Source organism: Thermobia domestica, chromosome 8 (genome assembly GCF_964235325.1).
Source record: "Thermobia domestica chromosome 8, izTheDome1.hap1.1, whole genome shotgun sequence".
Taxonomy (NCBI): Eukaryota; Metazoa; Arthropoda; class Insecta; order Zygentoma; family Lepismatidae; genus Thermobia; species Thermobia domestica.
Window position 1 is genome coordinate 30,552,759 of NC_137461.1, and position 19,501 is coordinate 30,572,259.

Here is a 19,501-nt window from a genome sequence, read left to right on the forward strand (position 1 = left end):
TTTTTACTATAAACACATGTAAACAATGTTTTTTACTGTAAACAATAATATAATTACTGAGGCACGAAAATAAGGGACGAAGCACAGTGTGGAAGCAGGTTTGTTCAAGTGAAAAATCAGAATAGTATCAAACACAACACACAAAACTGAAATGATGCATGCTCTTGGATTGACAATTGATTAGCAGGCTCACGTTTCTGATGCAGGTAATATTGCATCACCTCACACATTATTGGTAGTCAATTTTTCAGTGTTGCTGTTGATAAAGCGCTCCGCAGTGTATTAAGTAATGTATGTCCTCTTCTACATCCGAAGTTCATGTAGGAATTCATATAGGCCTATCTTTAAATGTTGGCAACACGGTACATCATAACTTCACAGGTATGGTTCTAATCATAATTAGATTTTCTACATGCTATAATTTGTGTTCCGTGCCATTTAACAAAACTTCATTTTGTGCTCAGTTGACAACACTGCATTCCATATGATGTTATTGAGCATGTCTGTGGGTACAATGTTTGCTTACTATACTGTTGTGTAAATGCTATTTTGATTACTTTAATCATTTTGAAGTTCTTTCTGTGTCAGTGCATCTTTTGCATTGCTATCTTCACATGATTCTAGATTATTCTTTCCTCTGTATCTCCTGTGTTTTTGGATATCGGCCCGTAAAACTTTGGATTTCTCACTTTTTTTTCACATGCGTTTCATATGGATTACAAAGTTTGTTGAAAATAAAATTGGTTTGTTTTCAGATACAAAAACAAACAGGTCCTTATCCATATTGTACAGAACCAAAATGCCCCTTGTCCTCTGCACAGTTCCAAAACGCTCCTTGTCCAAACATTTTATATGTGTGAACTCCAAAATATGTGTGAACTCCAACAAGTCTAGCGAGGTCGGAACTTATTGAGTCTCCTCTCCCGTAAGTCCTTCCCAGTGGCGGATCCAGGGTGAGCGATCGGGGCGATCGCCCCCCAGAAAAGGAAACATTTTTATTTTATATATAGTCTAAATAAAACCCATCCCAGAGTTTGGAGCTCCTAAAAGTAGCTCTAAGTATCAGTATTACAACCCACCGCCCCTCCCAGAAGTCCGTCCTGGATCCGCCCCTAGTCCTTCCTTGCCATAAACTTATTTTACACGGCTTGGAAATTGATTCAAATCCACGACAATTATGTAGTGCAGGCAATAAAAACAGTAAGAAATTTTGTTTTTAAATATGTGAAATACACGGTCTGAAATTTCTGTTTTTTTCGTGCATGTGAAATACATTGTCTTCTTATGTTTCTTTGCATATTTGAAATGCATTATCTTTTTATGTTTCTTCGTATATGTGAAATACATGGTTTGAAGTTTTATTTTTTAAAATCTTGCTTTTCTTTACTTATATTGTTATTTTATAATTATTTGAATTACAAGTGAGTATCATTTATATATCGGTCTGTGACTTCGGTGGTTGGCATTCAGAATAAAATTTCTGAAATAAATCAATTTAAAACGTCATTCAAGAATTATTTATTCATTCCAGGAATGCATGAAAAAGAAAGAAAAAAATATATTATGAAATTCCGGTATTGTGAAATGCAGTAAGAAAGTATATATACATTTTTCCTTTCATAATAATTTGTTAGTAGGCGTTCTATTAGCAATATTAATGCGAAGAAAATCCATGTCGCTCGTTTCTTGCTTCTGACGTCTGGCAAGCAAAGAACGGAGAGCGTTCTTTTTTTTTTTTTTTTTCAAACTTTGGAATCAATGTTCTGTCAGGCAGTCCATCTTAGCGAATGAAAGAACTCAACTAGTCGTCTCCCGTCAGTGACGTAAATGTACAGAACGCACAAAATAGGATATCTACAGATATGTTAGATCTTTCTCCATTTTCTTTGCAGGAATATATAGACCATTATATATAATGTAATATCGGGTGTGCTTCTAATATACATACGGAAACTACATTAGGGGTACACATATCTACCGATTGTTCTGTACTCCTTTGCAGCTTGATCTGAAGAAAAACGAGACCACGGGGGAAAAGACTGTTAACCAAAAGGCACACTGAGTATCGGGATTACAAACTATTATCAAATCTTTTATATACAGTAATCAAAGTTTAATAAAGAAAACATTAAGGTTAGTGTAAAGGGACAAGTTTTGCCGATACATGTCACTACAGTCTTCGTATCTCTTCCATGTATTTTTTACCCTTCCCATGTATTTACAATTTCTTTTATAAATTTCAGCCTAGAGACTTCAAATTTTTAGAGAAGGAACTTCATAACCTATTAAAGGGAACAATCCGTGCCGATTTTTTTTTTTATTTAGAATCTTCTTCATTGTTGAAACAATTCCATTGTTAAAGGTTTGGATATCTATTTCAACAATCAAGCCATTTCAACAATAAAGAAAATTCTAAATAAAAATTGGCATGGGTTATTGCATTTAATAGATTATGAAGTTCCTTTTCTAAAAATTTGAAGTCTGTAGATTGAAATTTGTAAGAGAAATCGTGAATTTTTGTGAAAGATAAAAAATACATGGGAGAGATACGAGAACAGTAGTGCCATCTATCCGCATAACTTTTTCCTTTAAATCAACCTTAATGGGAATTAGACAATTCAAGATGGGATCAGATCATTAAGAAGATCAGGTATGCAGGTGAATCGGCTATTATAGACAGAACCGAAAAAGGACTACAGGAGATGATTGACAAAATATTTGACACTGGAAAACTAAATGGGATGGAAATCAATCGAAAAATCGAAAGTCATGAGGATATCCTTTGGAAACGTGCTCTTACAGGTCAAAGGAAAACAAAGAGAACTTGAAAAGGTCGATAATTTCAAGTATCTGGAAAGTATTTTGATGAAAGACTCTTACCATCAAAGAGATCAGGTCAAGAATTGCCGTAGCTATAGAAGCACTCAACAAGAAAGATCGTTCTTAACTAGTAGGCTTGATATTAGATTAAGGAAGAAGTTGATCAAGTGCTATTGGACTGTATGGTTCAGAGACTTCGACATTAGAGAAGAAATATTTAGAAATCTTAGAAATGTGGTGTTGGAGGAAGATAGAGAAGATAAAATGGACAGAGATAGTAACAAACGAAGATGGATAGGAGAGAAGAGGACGTTTTTAGCCAGCAAGTTTCATAGGAAGGCCAATTGGATTGGACACATCTTGCGAAGAAATAGTCTTCTTTATACTGCCACAGAAGGAAAGATGGAAGGAAAGTAATGAATAGGAAGAAAAACATAGCTGATCGATGATTAGCCGAATAGAAAAAATTGGGAAGGCACGTGACTCTGTAACTAAACAATGGAGCCGCCCCATATTATAAAAAGAAAATAACTCAAGGTAGCGCATGAAAACCGATCTCTTCGAGCACATCTAAATAAAAATTAACGTAACCATATTTGACAGCTATTCTCTTCCTATACCGATGAAACGATTTTGATGATTTTCGGTACATGAGTGGGCGCTATCTCAGGTTTTTATCACATTTTCGGCATGGAAATGAGAAGAGATGAGCGAGGGAAGACAGGGGTGGTATGTAAAAATAATGTAAAACGACTGATATTAGAGTCCAATCCATAGTTTTCGTGATCGCTGAGGCGAATACTGACACCCCCCGATACTATTGAAGTCCAAGTTCAGAACCTACTAATTTAGGGGAGTAAGAGGTGGAGTGGGAAGGGGTAACGTAAAAATAATCGAAAACGATTTATGTTAGTGCTCAGTCTATAGTTTTCGAAGCCATTGAAATGTTTGGTGACACTCACGATGCCATTTAAGTCCAGTTCAGTTCCATCGGTATGAGAGTGAGAAGTGGGTGGGAATTGGAAGTGGATCGGGATGTCACTATTCATTTCAGCGATCCCCAAAACTATGGACACTAATATCAGTCACTTTGGATTATTTTTACATGCACCCCTGACCTTCTCTTCGTCCTTTTTTTATTCCCACATCGATGATGTGATAAAAATCTAAGTGAGCCAGGGTTCACCCAGTTACCAAAGGAGGAGTTAGCCGCCAAAGATCGATACATTTATATATATATATATATATATATATATATATATATATATATATATATATATATATATATATATATATCGATGTATATGTGAAATACATAGTCTTCTGTGTTCCTTTGTATATGTAAAGTAAAATACACGATGTTCCTGTGTTTCTTTGTATATGTGACATACATGATTTTCTTGTGATTATTTGTATATGTGAAATACATAATCTTCCTGTGTTACTTTGTATGTGTGAAATACATGATCTTCCTGTGTTTCTTTGTACATGTGAAATACATGGTCTTCCTCTGTTTCTTTGCATATGTGAAATACATAGATACGCTCGAACAGACCAGTTTTCCGTACGCCATCCCTATGCAAAGATACGATAAGTTGAATTATAAAACAATTATACTTAGGAAACTTAGACAAATTTTCAATCACAGATGATGGGCGGCATTAAAACTGATAATTTCTAGGAAAAGAGGAAAATAGATGGCGTTAAAATTGACAAATGCTAGGGGAAGAAAACACTATAGATGATGGACGGTATTAAAAACGACAAATCTTAGGGGAACAAAAAACTAAAACTCGTGGACATCACTATAATATACAAATTTTATGTAGAAAATATACCACAACTGATCGTTGACATTAAAATTGACAAAACCTGGGAGAAGAAAAGACATTTACAAAAGGGTGCAATAAAACTGACAACTGACGAATAATTAACACTTCTGATCAGAGCATAAACAGCAAGGATGTTATAAAATAGAGGATCTGCCCCATATATATCTTTATCCTACTAAATCAATGAAGCCAAAAAACAACCGAGCATCAGCACGTCTGATTGGCTACTCTCGTTTCCACCATCGTCTGGTTGGTTAGTTTTGTTTCCGCCATGATAGTTGGCTCAAAACATTGTGATCTTATTGGGCGGAGTGGGCGGAGTGGGCAGAGTAGGGGTGGCGAAACTGTGATGTATGGCTTCAAGATTTTGTTATAAGGGCAGATCCTCTATTTTATAACATCCTTGATAAACAGTTATTTATTAAAATCAAAATACAGTGTAACTGTCTCGACAACTTAACGTTACCTTCATCATACACTAATAAATAAGTGTATATACTCTGGTCAGAAGTGTTAATTATTCCTTAAGTGAGTTTTAGAGTCGTGATGGGTAGAGTTACATGTCAAATTTTACGTCAAAGTGCAAACATAAGCTGAGGACCGTAATTAATGAATTACCTCAGTTTTAAGCATGTGATAATGATAATGATAAATTTATGGATCAAAATATATTTTACTGATTATTTGTGTAAATTGGATGTTTTTCCTTTGGAATCTTTAGAAATTAACTTAGATTTCACTGTACTTTAGCATGTAATTGCAAGTGTGCGAAATAGCTCCACACGCTAACAGACAAGCGACTACTAAATTTGCTAACGACCAGAGAGAAATAATATCGAGTGATTCTTTGAATTTTTTTACCTCTGAAGCTTAAGCGAGATTATCCTAAGCGTAACATTTCGCAATTAAACGCACCAAAAGTGGTCGTGCCAATCATTCGACTAATTGGGGAAACGGGAGGTAGGAGTTCAAATGTTTCGGATTCCATTAGCTTTCGTTTCATATAACTTCTTTGTTAGAAAGGCACGTTTGTAATCGATGGCAGCGTTGCAGAATTTTAAACAGCATTTTAAACAATTATTTACGCCATTCTCAAAATTGTTTCAACATTAGACTATGTGAAAATATGTCGACGAAATTTTTATGGGTAATTTTAATTTAATATTTCCTATATTTGTTTTCAAGTGTTCAGTGCTGTCATGTAAAATCTTGTTATTCTTGTTCTGAGCAGAAAGGAGTTAAAAACTATTGACTTCCAATTCTCTTCAGCACAAGTAGTGTTGCCAATTTTGGGGAAAACTCAATAAATCTAGTGGATTCAACTCCTAAGATAGTGACAAATTTTTTTTAGGTTGGTGACTTTAAATAATGATTTGACGATTTATTTACAACCTAGCGACTTTTGTGTGCGATCATCCTTTCCTTCTATAATCAAGCAGTATTAGTTGAAAGCAGTTTTGATATGTGTTTTTTCTTTAAGCAAATGAAGCGAGTATAAAGTGTGATTATTCCCCTACAATACCACTTTGTTTCCTGTTATCCCTTACTCTCTACGAGAAAGAATTCCCACCGTCAATGCTTTTTAGTTTCCAAAGCAACGACCTTGAGTTTCCAGAGCAATGGCCTTTAGTTTGCAGAAAGCATGACTTTCAGTTTCCAGAGCAATGTTCTTTAGTTTCTAGAAGCATGACCTTCAGTTTCCAGAGCAATAGCCTTTAGTTTCCAGAAGCATGACTTTCAGTATCCCAAGTAATGTTCTTTAGTTTCCAGAGCAATATCCTTTAGTTTCCAGAAGCATGACTTTCAGTTTCCAGAGCAATGTCTTTAGTTTCCAGAAGCATAACCTTTAGTTTTCAGAGCAACGTCCTTTAGTTTCCAGAAGCATGACTTTCAATTTCCAGAGCAATGTCTTTTAGTTTCCAGAAGCATAACCTTCAGTTTCCAGAGCAACGTCCTTTAGTTTCCCGAAGCATGACCTTCAGTTTCCAGAGCAACGTCCTTTAGTTTCTAGAAGCATGACCTTCAGTTTCTAGAGCAATAGCCTTTAGTTTGCAGAAGCATGACCTTGAGTTTCCAGAGCAACGTCCTTTAGTTTCTAGAACCATGACCTTCAGTTTCCAGTGCAATAGCCTTTGGTTTCCAGAAGCATGACCTTTAGTTTCCACAAGGATGACATTCAGTTTCCAGAGCAATGTCCTTTAGTTTCTGGAATCATGACCTTCAGTTCCCAGAGCAATGTTCCTTAGTTTCTAGAAGTATGACCTTCAGTTTCCAGAGCAATGTCCTTTAGTTTCCAGAAGCATGACCTTTAGTTTCTAGAGTAACGTCCTTTTTTTTTACTGGATATTTTTTTTACGATTTCCATTTGTTACAAGTTTAACTTTTAGCATATTTATTATTTCAATGTTTCCTTTAACATAAAAGTTTAATACAACAATATAATTAATTACATTCATTTTGTGCGAAACTGAAAAAAATATTGAATGATAATCCCTGGAAGACTTCCCCAAATGACTTACCCCACTAATACATTTTTTTTCTACTTATAACAATAATTATTTTTAGAAGTTGAAACATAACGTATTTCAGTCCTCCTCGCTGGTCTAGTGGCTAGCGAGGGTTCGATTTGTGACGGTAGAGACTTGAAATTTGAACGTATTATGATGGTTGGGATTGCATTTTAAAAAGTAAGCCCACGTCTCATACAGCCTTTGTCTTAAAAAGGGACTGTAAACGGCGTTTACCTTTGGTGCGTGGAATATCTGGTTCGATCCCTGCCAAGTAAGTTTAAGGTGGACTCTGATAAATGGCACTAGATAGGTTAGGCGATAATTGCTGGCACCATGTACACCAATGGCGACGATGTTCCTGAGTTTATTCGACCACGACTCTGATTTCAGCCTGGTCGTTCCTTCAAATTTACCGTTGGTGTTAGGACTAACGTGGATGGTACGTATCTTCATTACTGGATTGACTGAGAGGCCCTTTTGACCTGAATTGAGCTGTTTGGATTTTTAATTGTAGAAATCGAATTTGAAGAGCACCATGTATGATATCTCATGGACTCGGAGTAAGGTCTCGTGGCTACAGCTGGAGAGACATACCTGGAAGTTTCGAACTTTTACAGACATCCATGCACCGATGGTGTGAGGTTTGTTTCCATGTTGGTAGTCGTGCTTTTGAGCATTTACTGTGAAAACAGAACCAAACAAAAGATCTTTTACATTATATGCAGACTTTCATTTCAGCTTTTCCATATGTCTTCGCCATCAGAAGTTAAAAACACAGATCGGACAAACATTCTATTGCAATAATTTTGATGCCTTCTATCATCCTTGACAGTTTAGCCAAATAGTTTCCGAGTACCATGTATATTCTTTAAAAGCGCCTCAATTCAAGAAAGAGAAAAATACTATCACATTCGAAGAGCTCATAATACCAGTTTTAATGTCAGACATTTATTCAGTTTCCCTTCCTTAAATACAATATATCATTTTTGCTAATATCATTACATGGGAAGTTGCACATCAAGATTTTTTAACGGTTTAATATCCTGCAATAACCACGCAATATCCGTTGAGAGAGAGAGAGAGAGAGAGAAGAAGCGACCGAGATTTTTGATTTTATGACAATGTCTGCTTTTATGCCGTAACATAACGTTATCGCATGATGATTTATACACTTAATAATATCTGTACATGTAGACAACGAGCGACTCCACGGTATTGAATGTCGCCTCACAGTAGAGTCTCGAAATTTTCTAATAAATCGTGCTCTGCCTAATACATTCGCAATCTTCGTTTATGACTTTGAAAGGAACAGACGAAGCTCTCCTTTCTGCATTTAATGACGAGATATGAAAGAAGAAGAGAAAGAATTAAGCTGATCAAAGACAAAGAGACTTTAATTCTCTCTTCCTGTTCGGGGAAGACCTGATGCATATATTAAGGATATAATCCTCTTTGGCTCTGGGTCTCTTCTCTCATCCCTCTTTCTTTGAATTTCCGGCTTCCCTATAGAAGTTCCCAAACTTTGTCAACGGGTAATTAGATCACGGGGTTGCCAGGACTCTTGCGCTCTAATTAAACCAGAGAAAAGCTTTGGAGACAAGGAAGGGAGTAAGGTTTATCCTGTTGCTTGCGTTGGTCGAGATTCAAGACGGCACTTTCACCTACGAATAATCTATTTAGTGTAAAATGCTCTTACTTGTAAATGTAGTACTGAAAATTAGTTGAATACAAAAGACAATACTGCAAAGCATGACGGGAAGAACAACAATGTGTTACTAAGACTACGACTCAAAGAATCCGCAGATTCAACGTCACGGAAGCTAACCAAGTTTCTGTCTCAGATATTCCTTTATGTTCCTTTTATCTTACCCTTAATTTACCTAAATGATTTTTTCATTGCAGACTTTGCAACCAATGTTTTTTTTTTGTTACCCCAGATATATCCGCATTTGTGCGACGTTTCCTTATTGTACTATTTAAAAAATGCTTATTTTAAGGAGTAAAGGCAGTGATTATCACCACATAGCGACCCGCAAGTATGTTTCATCCGCTGCGGTATAATAATAAAAGTGAGAAAATGTATGATCTATTCCTTTATTATTATTATTATTATTATTATTATTATTATTATTATTATTATTATTATTATTATTATTATTATTATTATTATTATTATTATTATTAAATTCCATTCATAACACGAGAATGTAACTGGCTATAGTAATATACCTGACAGAAGACTTCACTCTTAAGAGTCTTCATCCCGGCGACATTAAAATACCGCTAATTTTACAGTAATTATGTGATATCTTCAAATAGATAAAAGATAATCGAAATGTGGAACAAGAGCGCCATAGACAATATTATTTTACATGAGAAATCGTCATAATGACTCACTTATCTGCTTTCGATTTCGAGCCATTTTGAAAATCGACATTTATTTTCGCGTTTCTAAACAGCTGAAAACGGAAAGCCACTAGCTGACTTGTGATAACGGTACCTCACGCAAAATAGTATTGTCTAGGGCGCTCTTGTTCCATATTTCAATTATCTTTTATCTATTTGAAGATATCACATAATTACTTTAAAATTAGCGGTAATTTAATTTCGCCGGGATGAAGACCCTTAACAGCAGCGGTGCAAATCTGTCTTCAACATTGGAGGAGGAGGGAGGTAAGACCGTTCCCATAATCTTTTTTTTTTTTCTTTTTGTTTTTAAAGCGATGTTCAAAATACTTATGAAGTTCAAAAACAATGCTGTGGAGGATTGGGGAACAGAGTTGTTTTGAACATTGGGAGTCGGGCAGATTTGAAGCTTATTCTAGGGGGACATCAATTTCTCTCACTTTCCTTTGTGGCAGTCGGACACAAATCATCACACAGTAAAAAAAAAAAAAAAAATAGTTGTGTTAATTCAACTCAATTTTAACACAGAGCAGTGGTTCCAGCGTGACTACCAGTATGCGGTGTTAATTCAACACAGATCCCGCGGTGTTGGCGTTTAACACAGGGTGTGTGTTACGTTTTCAACACACAACCGGTGTTGCGCGGTGTTAAATTCGGCTCTGTGTTAGTATTTTCGGTGTTAATTCGACACCATGTAGGGTCGGTAGTGTGTGGAAAAGTGTTGAGTGTTACTTGTGGCGTTGTTGGAGCAACACTAAGAAAGTAACACAGTGTGTAGTGTGTTAATTATTTAGTGTTAATATTACACCATGTCAAATATCAATATTACACAGTCTCAATGTTATTTCAACATCATTTTCTTATTTCAATACACAATCTGTGTCAATTCAAGGTCAAAGGCATATAAGTAACACAGTTTCAGTGTTAATTCAACACTCCCTGTGTTAAAATTCAAAATCAGACCACCAGATTAACACCGCTTTTGGTGTTAGTTCGACTCCATTCTGTGCTACTGCGACACCTATTTCGGTGTTGAAATAACTCCGTGTATAGTGTTGATGTAACCATGTGTGTTGAAAAAGCTTGTAGTGTGCATGCTTAAGCTTACCGAAGATTCTAATTTTAAAATAATACTAGTAAACAACAGAACACTTCATTTAGAAAATCTTCATAACATTTTTTTGTCGTCCTTCCCAACATTTATTGTGAAGTATTTCTTGATGCTGCGAAACACAACCTTCACCAATATTTCGTTTAAGAATGATAGGAAACTCACACCTATATCCTTATGTCTCTCAATCGTGATTCTACTTGTTTTCCGCCAGTTTTGAAGCACAGTCCCCGGTGTTTACTGGTGAGCTCTAGCGAAGTGTAGAAGTAGCACACCACTGTTGTTTCTACAATGTTGTTTCTCGCTGTTGACATATTTCTTCAGAAACATTATGTAAAACAATGTCAAACACTTTTTCTTGAATCGCTCAATTTGAAATTTTGGTAGCGAAATCACTTAAAAAATCACCCAACCCGCTACTTATAGGAGAGAAGAGAACATAGCGTATACAGCGTTCTTTTTACTCTGCTATAATGGGGCGTAAACGTTCACGGATGATTATCAGCACGAAACCAGACACTTCCACTGCACATGAAGATGCAGATTTATGTCAGTTCACAGAAACAGAGAAGAACTCTGACACCTCAACCACAAATATAGAAACATCTCTTCACCACACAGAGAAGAATACTAAGGACTCAACTAACACATTCAGAAAACACTACGTTTTCACCAATTTAGCTACCCGTTCCTATGAGCCAAACGTCTTCTACGAACACATCTTAGATAGTCTACCAGGACACGAACGCTCTTTCCGCGGTCGTCTAACATCTAATGGAGAAGGATATCATGTCATCATTGAAACCCAGGAGGCAATTGAGGCATTTCACAAGTTTAAACCTAGTGATTTTGGACCCAAAACGAGAATGACAACCATCTTGATTGCCGAATACATTTCAAAAGTGGACGGACTCTTACCATCATCCAGCCATAAACAACGTAAGAGCCACATCAAACATACTTACACATGTGTAGTGAAAGGTGTAGACGTTAATATTGCACTTCAAGATATTGAAGAAGAACTCGTAGCAAGAAAGATCGACTTCTGCAACATATAGTCCAGGCTAGCTAGGAGCTGAACCCGGACATAATTGTTGAATTCCTGAAACTTCGCCCACAGAGTCCTTGATGTGAATGTAATAACATATTAAAAGTCCCCGCCCCTCCCATGCTTGCGTCATCCAATATGGCGGCTAATCCAATATGGCCGCCAAGGAGTATATTAGGTACATAGGATTTGAAATAAAGACACCCTGCTCCTAAACTATATAACATATTAACATGCGGTAAACACCATATTAAACAGCATACATGTAGCTATTATAAACTACATTTTCATTTTCATATTATAATTATTTTCTATGTAAGAAAACTTTAAAGCTAAAATTACCTGATATATTTTGCTATTCAACACAGTTTGTGCTTTCATACAGACACAACTAAAGTGATTTATGACTTTTCTTTAATATTGTTGAGTAGAGCACTTAGTTTGCAAAGATTATAATTTTGTTTTATGCTGATAGGCCCATTAGTAGCTGAATTAGAACGTTTTTCATAACATGTTACAAATAAGCAATTCACATTCAAAAAACTTTAGCGGTCGTCGACATGCCCAGTCTAGCTAACAGTTACTTTGCACATAACTGTTGAAGTCACGAAATCTTGCACATCGAGTCTTTACTATAAATTTAATAACGTAATAAAAAGTCCTCATCTCTGCGATGTTTACTTTATATAATCTGGCAGCCAGTAAAACTGTGTCATCCGATCTTTTTTATCATTTTCCCAAGCTGCAATATTGTAACAGGGTTCATTTCTGTCTAAACTGAAGAAATTGTGTAGTTTTGTGTGTTTTTTACACATTTTGCATTTTATGTTATGTACTGCATATTTTATTGTATATTTCATATAATATATTTTTATTATTGTACATATATATTTAGTAGCAGGCTACATTTATTTTAATTGTATCTTTTGCAGGTATTAATGGACATCAGGTTTACATGAAAACTATTTGCAAGTAGGAAGTTAGATTGAAGATGTCTGCATATACAGGAAGTACATGTATTTTGTGTGGGAGAGCCCTTACAGAGTCGCTTACTGTTGTAGTAAAGAGAGGTCTGTCAACTCTAATTGCATCAAGTGAGCAGAGGAGTGATGGCTTGCGTGAAGAATTATCCAAATATACATCTATAGTAGTGCACAGTGAGTGTCGAAAACGATATACTCGGCAAACATCAATCAAATCTGACTTGAAAATAGTGATTGTGATAATCCAGACACTGTTTTTCCTGGACTGTCCACTCGTTCCACATCCTCTCAGTTTGACTTCAAAATTCATTGTCTCTTCTGTGGTGAAGAAGCAGATATAGAGAAAGAAAGCAAGAAAGCTAAGCAAGAGAGAAAGTGCATCATTAAGTAACCCTCTTGAAAGTGAAAGACAATATTAATAAGTATGGTACGGCTCGTGCAGACGAATGGGGAGTTGCTGTGCAGACACGTGTCAATAGTGCTATTGATCTCGTTGCAGCAGAAGGAAGATACCACCAGCAACGCTATAAGTCATTCTGCAATCCTAGATCAGTGCCTCCACCACCGTTTCGAGAAACAAGTGATTCCTTGCATAATCCTGGGAGACCATTACTCACAGAGAAGCATCAAAATTTTGTAAAATTGTGCCGTTTTATGGAAAGTGAAGATGATGTCAGTATTCTATGGAGGAGTTGGTAGAAAAAATAAATGAATTTGGGCAAGAAGGTGTGACATACAGTGACAAACAGTTGAAACGAAAATTGAAGGATTACTTTCAGGATCGTGTAATAATCACAGATATTCCAGGTAGAAGAAGTATTGTTACTCTAAAAGATGTAGCATCAAATATCTTAAAAGAGGCTTGGTACTGTGAACGCAACAAAGATCCAGAAAAGGAGAAGGAACGCATTATTAGAACTGCAGCAAATCTAATTCGACAGGACATACAAGAGTGCACATACACAGTGGATACATATCCAACTATTGAAGATATGAAAAAAGGAGGAGTTTCTTACATTCCAGACTCCCTTCAAATATTCCTTCAGGAAATAATAATGAAGATGAAGAAAGAAAATGTGTATCTATAGCGAACTGCATAGTAAAAGCAACCAGGCCTCGTTCATTTATATCACCATTACTTCTGACTGTAGGAATTCATGTTCATCGTCGGTACGCATCCCGACAGCTGGTAGATCTTCTTCATAGCATTGGTTTCAGTGAAGATTACAGTGAAATTCAATGTTATGAAACATCTGCTCTTTCACTTCCTGCAGAAATCACTGTGGAACCAAAAGCATTTATGCAGTTTGTGTTCGATAATGCGGATTTCAACGTGAGAACCATGGATGGTCATGGAACATTTCACAGCCTTGGTGGTGTGCAATGTGTGACGCCAGCTGGTGCTGTCAAGTTTTCTAGTATTGTTAAGCGCCCAAGAAAGGTAACACCTGGAACCAGCATTGGTCAATTTGGTGCTATTCCCATCTTGAAATACAAAAGTGTCTCACAGAAACCAGTCATCAAAATTGAAGATATATCTAATTTGGAGATACTTGAACAGCCTACTGTATCTATTGGAATGGCTCTTGACTTCTTGTAGATTTGGAGTTTTTCAACAGGACCACAAAAGCTTCCTGGATGGAGTGGATACATGCAGTGTATAAAACAATTAACTAGGAATATTCTCCTTCCAGCATTTTCATCTTGGCATTTATTAACCTGTCTCCCTCCAATCCCAGTTCATTGTATAGTGCATTAAGCTTTGCATCTCATATATGTGAAAAGCAAGGACGCAAGTGTTTTGTAACATTCGACCAACCGTTATATATTAAATCTCAGGAAATTGTTGAAGTTTCTAAGAAAAATGATGAATTACATAATATTGTAATTCGCTTAGGAGGATTTCATCTTTTCATGTCATATTTGGGAGCAATAGGATACATAATGTCTGGCAGTGGAATTGAGGAATTGTGGAGCGTAGTGTATGCACAATCGTCTATTATCAAAATGTTGTCAGGTCAGTCGTATGCCAGAGCTCTTCGTGCACATATGTTGTCAAACAGCAATTGTGAAAGTAGCAGCTCACCATTTCGAGATTGATGAAGGTTTGACATCTGCACTACAAAATCTTGGTGTGGAAGTATTCCAAGGAAAACAACTACCATCTTCAGCCGTATCATCAGACATATTGAAGCAAGTAATGTCACAATCAGAGGACATGTTGCACTTACTGGCTGCCAATAGTCATACTAGCAAGCTCTGGCTTCAGTACATACATCAGGTGGATCTCATGCGCTTGTATGTCAGGACAGAACGAACTGGAGACTGGGATTTGCATTTGTATTGTGTACAGAAAAGTAACCACATTTCCATGCTGCAGACCACATACACTATGCCAAATGTGCCCAGCTGTATTTGCAAGAAATGCTTCAACTCAGAGAAAATCTACCTCCAGAGGAATTCTCAGGTTACTCAAATGGTTACTTTACAGTGCGCCGATCACAGAAGCCATGGGCAGGTGTGTGGACTGACATGGTTATAGAGCAAGTTCTGATGAAATCCATGAAGACTTCTGGAGGTCTGACGCACGGCCGTGGTTTTAAAGATAGCACACTTGCTAAATGGACTTTGTCAGAACCAACGTGTTCTCAAGTTTCTGCTGCCCTTGAAGATTTCAGTAGTGTACCCAACATCACATCAGATCAACATGTAGAATTAAGAGATTCTCGCATAGGACATGACGAAAAGGCTCTTAACATGTTTCAGAATTGGCTATTGGAACATTATACTTTTCAGACCACAGGAAATAAACTTTTATCTATTTCCACTGGAGTTGTAGGAGGGGTTGAAATTAACTGTGATTCTGCTATTGAATGTGGTACAAAGGCTATGTTAGCTATGACAGGGAAAAATATTTTTACTGTTCAGCTGCAAAGACGAGATAAAGTAAGACCATTATCATCAGTTACAAACCAGCTTGTCAATATCCGAGAAGAATCTCCAATTAATCACTTGCAGCTCTTCCACCGAATGTTGTGTGTTGTAAGGAGTGAAGAGGAATTACGTCAATGTTTTTCACATGAGCTTTCACAAACTCCTTCATCTCTGTTTGTTAATGGCTACATGAGGAAAGCGAACAAGGCTAGCTAGCGTCATACCAGTTCTTGAAAACAAGGTGCCTTGTGAGACTTCAATGCCTTGCTCTGCTTATGTCTGTGATGGTGGTTATTTACTTCATAAAGTTGTCTGGCCATTAGGATGTTGTTACATTGATTTGTACAATCTTTATGTTCAGTATTTGTAAAATAAATATAAAGACAATATAATAGTAATTTTTGATGGTTATTTAGACAGCCTGACAACAAAAGAGGAAGAGCGAAGAAGACGACAGCTGGGTAAGAAGTCTGCTGATATCGTGTTTCATAGTAATATGATGGTAACCACAAACCAATCGCAGTTCCTTGCCAATGAACACAATAAAACAAGATTCATTTCCGGTCTCACAGATATCCTAGTATCAAGTGGTATTCATGTGAAACAAGCAGATTCAGATGCTGATCGTCTAATTATTGACACTGCTATAGGTCTGTTTACAACAAATGACTGTGTAGGAGTAGTTGAAGAAGATACAGACTTGTTAATGTTACTTTGCAAGGCACAACAAACTCAAATATAATGTTTGTAAAACCAGGCAGTACTATGCGGTCTGAGAAAGTATACAACATAAACAAAATTCAGAATCAATTGTGTGATGTGCAGAACAGTCTCTTATTCCTGCATGCTGCTTCAGGCTGTGACACCACATCAGCACCATTCGGAAAAAGAAAAAAGTCCTTCCTTTTGTTGTTAGAGAGAAGTGAATATCTTCGCCAACTTGTTTCAGTATTCACACAACCAGATAAAACACAGGAGAAAGTAGCAGCTGCAGGGAAGAAATTTCTATTGCATCTATATGGTGGTTCTTCTGACGGAACATTGAACTCTCTTCGTTATTTGATGTACGTGAAATGTGTAGCAAATCAACGTTTGACATCACAATTTAACCTTTCCACACTTCCTCCAACATCAGATGCAAGTAGATTACACTTCATGCGTGTGTATCACCAGGTGCAGTCCTAGTTAGGATACAATCTGAATCCAAATGAATGGGGATGGAAGACTTTGAATGGACAACTTCTTCCTATTCCGTGTCTTCAACCTTCAGCACCAGACTTCCTCCTGAAATTAATTTCATGTGCATGCAAAACTGCTGAATGTACGCGCTGCAAATGTAGGAGAGTTGGTCGTCGATGCACAAGTATTTGTACCTACTGCCATGGCCTGCAATGTGGAAATTCATATATTACTGATTCTGATACAGACAATTCAGATGATGAACTTAATGATGAAACAAATGTGCGTTCTCAGAAAGAACCAAACGTTAAACGATTTAAGCTGACTAATCATTAGTGTTCAGAAATCACAGACAGTATTTGTTATTGTTAATAGCATAGTGATCATCGCAGAGATGAGGACTTTTTATTACGTTATTAAATTTATGGTAAAGACTCGGTGTGCAAGATTTCGTGACTTCAACAGTTATGTGCAAAGTAAACTGTTAGCTAGACTGGGCATGTCGACGACCGCTAAAGTTTTTTGAATGTGAATTGCTTATTTGTAACATGTTATGAAAAACGTTCTAATTCAGCTACTAATGGGCCTATCAGCATAAAACAAAATTATAATCTTTGCAAACTAAGTGCTCTACTCAACAATATTAAAGAAAAGTCATAAATCACTTTAGTTGTGTCTGTATGAAAGCACAAACTGTGTTGAATAGCAAAATATATCAGGTAATTTTAGCTTTAAAGTTTTCTTACATAGAAAATAATTATAATATGAAAATGAAAATGTAGTTTATAATAGCTACATGTATGCTGTTTAATATGGTGTTTACCGGATGTTAATATGTTATGTAGTTTAGGAGCAGGGTGTCTTTATTTCAAATCCTATGTACCTAATATACTCCTTGGCGGCCATATTGGATTAGCCGCCATATTGGATGACGCAGGCATGGGAGGGGCGGGGACTTTTAATATGTTATTACATTCACATCAAGGACTCTGTGGGCGAAGTTTCAGGAATTCAACAATTATGTCCGGGTTTGACCTAAAATTATGCCAGCTAGACTGGACTAATAACCAGAATTCGAAACTCAGCTAGTCCACTTCCGCTGATTAGGATTTTCTCCACCAGTCCAGACACCATCAGCAGCTTAATAGCTAATGGCATCTACGTTCACAACAAGAAGCATCGAGTAGAAGCCTCCAGATTCGCAGCAAGACCTACACTATGTTACAATTGCTATACTTATGATCACCCAACACATGTTTGTACTCGGACTAGAGTTTGCTCCCGTTGTGGAGAATGTCACAGCTCACCTTGTGGCAAACCTATCAATAGATGGTTTTGTGCCACCTGGAAGACAATTGGACAACACACAGGAAGTAGTGACTGCCCCCAGAGGCCTCGTCACACACAAACCAGACAGATCATTCCAAATACAACTGACTTTCCAGCTCTATCAGGAAGCGGCTCTTGCAAGACCCACAACCAGACTCCCATAGTTGAGAAGATGAAGAAACAACAGAACCAAACACTCCACCTTATATCCAATGTTCAGACTTAGAAGCCAAAATTCACGAAGCAATAGAACAAGCCACCAATTCAATCATGAAATGGGTAGCCTCCATTCTCACAATAGTCACCGATCCCCTTAGACAAAAAACACTCCACCAAGCTATCACCAAAGCCACTCGGCAAATCTTTTGCAAACAACTTAACATTCTCACAACTACCCACGGCAATATCTACGTCACTCACAACAACTTATTCCCATCCATGCAGAAGAACTCAACAGAAAATTCATCTCCCATCACATAAACTCATCACTCAAACATTGATCAACCTCATCCACAACAAACAACATTAATACGTAACCAATGTTTTTTTTTTTTTTTAACTAAATACCGTACGCTTCCTGCTTTGGCGCTGTCCTCGGATATCCACAACCAGAACACAGTCCAGACCAGTAGCTCAAGAATACCGCTGAAAGAAGACTTCACTCCCACAGCCAGGTACAGGACCACGTACAGGACCATTGATGGAAGTACATACTTATACATCGGCAACACTCCACTTCGGCAACACACGCAGGAGAAGACTCCAGAACAGAAATCTGTTGTGACTTGTTTCGTCTAGTTGTTATGTGTATCATCACATCTACTAATACTCCACATCCATTCCTCAATGTTTAACGATGCATGAAGTAGCTCAGTCTAGTATATCGTTCCATCTCATTCTGAGATGGTAAATAGACTATTACTCGACTATACTCGACTCGCTACTTATAGCCCAATCTGGCAGCACTGATCCGGGATCGCTCACATAAAAGGCGAGAGCGTTAGTAACTACTCGTAATCAAACTAAAATTATTTTACTAAGACTTGTACCTTCATTCTATAAAGTTTTAACGATGTTGTTGGAAAACCCTATATAATACCTTCCTTCATACAGGTGATATTGGATATCCTTTCCTCTTTTCCTCTCATTCGTTTTTCGAAGTTGTGAAGGTTAAAACCGTCCTTTAACCTGCTTTAGGGTTAACACAAAAGGAAATTAAAGTCAAACAAAGGAAAACAAAGTCACTCAACACAAAGTTAGGAAAAACTCGCTCCAGAAGAGATTTTCTTTTCTTCGTTTCTCTCTCTCTTCAGGATATTGTTTGAAGCGAGAGGTTTCTCTTGTCGTGT

The 19,501-nt window shown here is 37.0% G+C and overlaps 1 protein-coding gene across 3 annotated transcripts in view; it reads right to left on the reverse strand.

Moving 5' to 3' along the window:
• LOC145692823 (small G protein signaling modulator 1-like) overlaps positions 1-19,501 on the reverse strand; it is a 564,802-nt gene that overhangs the window by 228,990 nt on the left and 316,311 nt on the right. The gene's annotated exons all lie outside the window — the stretch shown is intronic.